Below are 6,974 nucleotides of genomic sequence, written 5' to 3'. Positions count from 1 at the left end.
CCTTGAATCAAATCACTGACCGATTTTTGAGTGTGAGTTTACGCATAGCAGAATTAAACACTGACACACACTGTAGTACTACACACACACACAGTGGAAAATAGTGCCATGCCATATTAATTTCAGCTGACTGCTTTATGGTGGTCTGTTAGTTTGGGCTTATGTGCACATGCTTTCATTTAATCACTTTGAGAGCCTTCCTTTCGCTCTTTTACAGGAAATATCTGAGTGGTTTTTGATCCTGTGGACTAGTAATTATATTTATATGATCTTGATGAGTGGGTGACCTTGTTAGTGTGGTGATCCTGGGTCTCTGTGACAAACTGTTCGATAGCGGTGGAGTTCCCCTCACAGCAGCCAGGCAGACCTAGCCTACATAATGCTGTTATATAACTGCCTGGCTGGGGGAACACACCATGCCATGACTCTGTCTGGGGCCTCCACTGTGGTGCGGCAGAGGACAGAATCCGGGAAAGGTCTGTTGTATAAACCAGTTAGGATCATGCTCTCACTGGGGATGAGCACTCCCACTGTGCGTCTGGATACCTCCTGTGGGTTCAGGTGAACACAGGTAGAGGGAAAATGTATATTCTTAAGCAGGGCTGTACAATCCAGTTCCTGGAGAGCTACCGTTTTGTAGGTTTTCACCAGAACCCTAATCTAGAACACCTGATTCAAAAAAATGTTGCTGCTTGATGAGCTGAACCAGGTTAGGTACAACTGGCGTTGGAGCAAAAACCTACAGGTCGGTAGCTTTCCAGGAACAGGTTTGGAGATTCCTGTTCTAGTGAGCTACTGGCTGTGCAGGCTTTTTCTTCAGCCCTGCTCTGACACTCCAGATTCAGTTACTCAAGGTCATCGATCTATTACTATAGATTAGAATCAAGTGTGTAGTAGGCTCAGACCAGATTCATGCAGGAGGGAGGATAGCTACTAGTGTCCCAGGAGGATTGCTTGGCAACTCTCTGGTATAGAATATAACCTGGCAACTCTCAGTATAGAGAGCTACTGTCAGGTTATAATCTATACCAGTGGGTTGGCAGGTTAACCTGGCAGCTCTAAGTATGTAACCTAGCAACTCTGGCATAGTATATAACCTGGCAACTCTCTGGTACACAGTGCTTTCAGAAATTATTCAGACCCCTTGACTTTTTCCACATTTTGTTACAGCATTATTCTAAATAAAATCAGAAATACCTTATTTACATAAGTATTCAGACCCTTCGCTATAAGACTTGGTCAGGGAGGTGACCAAGAACCCGATGGCTACTCTGACAGAGCTCCAGATTTCCTCTGTGGAGATGGGAAAACCTTCCAGAAGGAAAATCATCTCTGCAGCACTATACCAATCGGGCCTTTTAAGGTAGTGGCCAGACAGAAGCCACCCCTCAGTAAAAGGCACATCGCAGCCTGCTTGGAGTTTGCCAAAGGGCAAATAAAGGACTCTCAGACCCTGAGAAACAAGATTCTCTGGTCTGATGAAACCAAGATTTTATTATTTGTCGTGAATGCCAAGTCTGGAGGAAACCTGGCACTATCAATATGGTGAAGCATGGTGGTGGCAGCATCATGCTATGAGGATGTTTTTCAGTGGCTGGGACTGGGAGACGAGTCAGGATCGAGGGAACGAGTAACAGAGCAAAGTACAGAGAGATCCTTGATGAAACCTGCTCCAGAGCACTCGATCTGACTGGCACGAAAGTTCACCTTCCAACAGGACAATGACCCTAAGCACACAGTCAAGACAATGCAGGAGTAGCTTCGGGACAAGTCTCTGAATGTCCTTGACTGACCCAGCCAGAACCCGGACTTGAACCCGATTGGAGAGACCTGAAAATAGCTGTGCAGCGATGCTCCCCGTCCAACCTGACAGAGCTTGAGAGGATTTGCAGAGAAGAATGGGAGAAACTCCCCAAATACAGGTGTGCCAAGCTTGTATGGTCATACCCAAGAAGACTCGGCTGTAATCGCTGCCAAAGGTGCTTCAACAAAGTACTGAGTAAAGGGTGTGAATACTTATGTGAAATTTCTGCTTTTTATTTTAAATACGTTAGCAAAACTTACTAAAAACCTGTTTTTGTTTTGTCTTGATTGGGTATTGGGTGTAGATTTGATGAAGGTGGAAAAAACTATTTTATCCATTTTTGAAAAAGGCTGTAATGTAACAAAATGTGGAAAAAGTCTAAATGTTCTGAATACTTCCCGAATGCACTATAGGATATAAACGGGCAACTCTCAGGTATAGAATATAACCTGGTAACTCTCTCGTATAGAGTAGTATATAATCTGACAACTCTGGTATAGAATATCACCTGGCAACTCTCTTGTATAGTATACAATCTGCCAACAATCAAGGTATAGTGTATAACCTGGCAATTCTCTGGTATAGAATATAACCTGGTACCTCTCTGGTATAGTATACAACCTGGCACCTCCCTGGTATAGAATATAACCTGGCACCTCCCTGGTAGAAAATATATACAGTTGAAGTTGGAAGTTTACATAAACCTTAGCCAAATACATTTAAACTAAGTTTTTCACAATTCCTGACATTTAACCCGAGTAAAACTTCCCTGTCTTAGGTCAGTTAGGATCACCACTTTATTTTAAGAATGTGAAATGTCAGAATAATAGAGAGAATGATTTATTTCAGATTTTATTTATTTCATCACATTCCCAGTGGGTCAGAAGTTTACATACACTCAATTAGTGTTTGGTAGCATTGCCTTTAAATTGTTTAACTTGGGTCAAACGTTTCGGGTAGCCTTCCACAAGCTTCCCACAATAAGTTGGGTGAACTTTGGCCCATTTCTCCTGACAGAGCTGGTGTAATTGAATCAGGTTTGTAGGGCTCCTTGCTCGCATACGCTTTTTCAGTTCTGCCCACACATTTTCAATAGGATGGAGGTCAGGGCTTTGTGATGGCCACTCCAATACCTTGACTTTGTTGTCCTTTTTGCCACAACTTTGGAAGTATGCTTGGGGTCAAGCTTTAACTTCCTGACTTATGTCTTGAGATGTTGCTTCAATATATCCATAGAATTTTCCTCCCTCATGATGCCATCTATTTTGTGAAGTGCACCAGTCCCTCCTGCAGAAAAGCACCCCCACAACATGATGCTGCCACCCCCGTGCTTCACAGTTGGTATGGTGTTCTTCGGCTTGCAAGCATCCCCCCTTTTTCCTCCAGACATAACGATGGTCATTATGGCCAAACAGTTCTATTTTTGTTTCATCAGACCAGAGGACATTTCTCCAAAAAGTACAATCTTTGTCCCCATGTGTAGTTGTAAACCGTAGTCTGGCTTTTTTGTGGCGGTTTTGGAGCAGTGGCTTCTTTTTTACTGAGCGGCCTTTCAGGTTATGTCGATATAGGACTCGTTTTACTGTGGATATAGATACTTTTTTATCTGTTTCCTCCAGCATCTTCACAAGGTCCTTTGCTGTTGTTCTGGGATTGATTTGCACTTTTCACACCAAAGTACGCTCATTTCTAGGAGACAGAACGCGCCTCCTTCCTGAGTGGCATGACGGCTGCGTGGTCCCATGGTGTTTATACTTGCGTACTATTGTTTGCACAGATGAACATGGTACCTTCAGGCATTTGGAAAATGCTCCCAAGGATGAGTCAGACTTGTGGAGGTGTACAATTTTTTTCTGAGGTCTTGGCTGATTTCTTTAGATTTTACCATGTCAAGCACAGAGGCACTGAATTTGAAGGTAGGCCTTGAAATACATCCACAGGTACATCTCCAATTGACTGAGGCTAATTGACATAATTTATCAGAAGCTTCTAAAGCCATGACATCATTTTCTGGAATTTTCCAAGCTGTTTAAAGGCACAGTCAACTTAGTGTATGTAAACTTCTGACCCACTGGAATTGTGATACAGTGAATTATAAGTGAAATAATCTGTCTGTAAACAATTGTTGGAAAAATTACTTGTGTCATGCACAAAGTTGATGTCCTAACTGACTTGCCAAAACTATATTTTGTTAACAAGAAATTTGTGGAGTGTTGAAAAACTAGTTTTAATGACTCCAACCTAAGTGTATGTAAGCTTCCGACTTCAACTGTATGTTACTAACAAATGATAGGGAAGATTCCCTTGTGGGCTAAGCCGATATGGTGGCTTGGTGGGCAAAGGGAAGTGTGTGTGGACTGAGCGAGAGCGGGAAAGACCAGAGGGATCACACAGTACTACTATAATTATATTAATTGAAATGCTAATCCTTTGCACATGAACACTCACTCATTCGGGAATAATTGCAATCAATATTAATATTTACGCCCATGTGTCGTGATCTTTTCTGTTGGAATCCGGTCCGTCTGCTGGAGAGTCAGTTCATCCGCATCTCTTTCTCTCTCTCTCTCTGCTTCCCTGAAGATCAAAGTCTTTCGTGGTTAGAATGGATACCATTCAGAAATGTTACCATAGAATAGATGTTTCGGTGGTTGTCGGTCTTTGCATCCCAGGTTTACATCATTTCTAGCTGCAGAGTAGTAATTAGTATCTTAGATTTCCCCTTATTCTGTAGGGATCTATAGTCTCAGAGTTTAACCATTTCCAGGCGTGTAGCCAATGCTCCACGTGGTATGGTTAGGAATTCAATAACTATTCGCAATCACAGATTACGCTGTGGGTTTGCTTAGTCTTGGTACTCAAACCTGTGCCACCTCCGCTTACACCGAGATATGCGTGGTCTGAAGAGGATTTCCCTCAGAAGGGTGTTTTATTCGTAACAGTAGAACAAGCAGTTCTATGACGCCTGATCATGTCTGTGCTCACAGGAACAGGCCAATGACTTAGTTAAACTTTAAAGGGAATACAATTCTCTCACATTAAAGGTTTAACATCACATTACATCATTTCACAAATAGTTTCATCTTTACTCATTCATTTTATACAATAATTAGATGCAAACCTCATAACGGAGGCACCTGTATAAACAGAGTTACGGTAATGTGGCTGTATTGTCTTTCATGAGGCCACAAAAATTAAACAAAATGGACCGGGTCGTAGCTGGCTTCTCAACCGACTGTTTACACATTCTCTAAAACATGGATATTGTTCAGTTCTCAAATTCTGTGATGTAGTAGAAGTTCCTTTGTTCTACTGTGAAACTCTCTCTTTCTATACTGCATGGCCAGGTCGAGAAATTCTCCGCCAGGAATTTACGACCTGAGATAACAGAACCTGGGTGTAGAGTGAGAGAGCGCGGGGGAAGCCACGATCTATATCCAGAAAGGGCCACGTCATGACACCTGTTAATTCACTGGTATAGAATACAACCTGGCAACTCTCTGGTATAGAATATAACCTGGCAACTTTCAGTATATAACCTGGCAACTCTCTGGTATTAAATCTGACCTGGCACCTCTTTGGTATAGAATATAACCTGGAAATTCTGGTATAGAATACAACATGGCAACTCTGGTATAGAATAAACCTGGCAACTTTCAGAATTATAACCTGGCAACTCTCTGGTATAGAGTATAACGTGCCAACTCTCTGGTATAGTATACAACCTGACAACTCTCTGGTATAGAATAAAACCTGCCAACTCTATGGTATAGAATAAAACATGGCAACTCTCTGGTATATAATATAACGTGCCAACTCTCTGGTATAGAATATAATGTGCCAACTCTATGGTATAGTATACAACGTGCCAACTCTCTGGTATAGAATATAACCTGGCAACTTTCAGAATATAACCTGGCAACTCTCTGGTTTAGTATAAAACCTGGCACGTCTCTGGTATAGAATATAACCTGGCAACTCTGGTATAGAATACAACATGGCAACTCTCTGGTATAGAATATAACCTGGCAACTCTCTGGTATAGAATTTAACCTGGCAACTCTCTGGTATAGAATATAACCTGGCAACTCTCAGGTTATAACCTGGCAACTCTCTGGTAGAGAAAATAACCTGGCAACTCTCAGTATATAACCAGGCAACTCCCTTGTAGAGAATATAACCTGGCAACTCCCTGGTATAGAATACATCTGGCAATTTTCAGAAAATAACTGGCAACTCTGGTATAGAATATAACCTGGCAACTCTCTGGAAGAGAATATAACCCGGCAACTTTCAGTATAAAACCTGGCAACTCTGGTATAACATATAACCTTGCAACTCTCTGGTAATGAATATAACCTGGCAACTCTGTGGTATAGAATACAACCTGGCAACTCTCTGGTATAGAATATAACCTGGCAACTCACTGGTAGAGAACGTAACCTGGCAACTCCCTGGTAGAGAATATAACCTGGCAACTTTCTGGTATAGAATAAACCTGGCAACTTTCAGAATATAACCTGGCAACTCTCTTGTGTAGTATATAACCTGGCAACTCTCTGGTATATAGAATATAACCTGCCAACTTTCAGTAATACCTGGCAACTTTCAGTATATAACCTGTTAACTCTCTGGTATAGTATATAACCTGGCAACTCTCTGGTACAGAATATAACCTGGCAACTCTCTGGTATAGAATATAACCTGGCAACTCTCTGGTACAGAATGTAACCTAGCAACCTGTGTAGAAAAACAAGCTCAATGTTGAGCAATTAACTACTGAAGGCTTTAATGGGAAGTCTCAGGGGTCTTTGGCAGCTATTTCAGCTGTGAGTCTTGCTTGGTAAGTCTCTGAAAGTTTACACACCATGTCCCATTCTTTAAAATATTCCTCAAGCTCTTTCAAATTCTTTGTTGATCATTGCTAGACAACCATTTTCAGGTCGAGCCATTTATTTTTAAGTCAAAACTAACTCGGCCTCTCAGGAACATTCACTGTCTTCTTGGTAAGCAACTCCAGCGTAGATTTGGCCTTGTGTTTTAGGTTATTATCCTTCTGAAAGGTGAATTAATCTCCCAGTTTCTGGCGGAAAGCAGACTACCAGGTTTTCCTCTAGGATTTTGCCTGTGCTTAGCTCCATTCCATTTATTTTTTATCCCGAAAAACTCC

The sequence above is a fragment of the Salvelinus namaycush genome, chromosome 32 (genome assembly GCF_016432855.1).
Source record: "Salvelinus namaycush isolate Seneca chromosome 32, SaNama_1.0, whole genome shotgun sequence".
Lineage (NCBI taxonomy): Eukaryota > Metazoa > Chordata > Actinopteri > Salmoniformes > Salmonidae > Salvelinus > Salvelinus namaycush.
Note: the sequence above shows the minus strand (reverse complement) of the source record.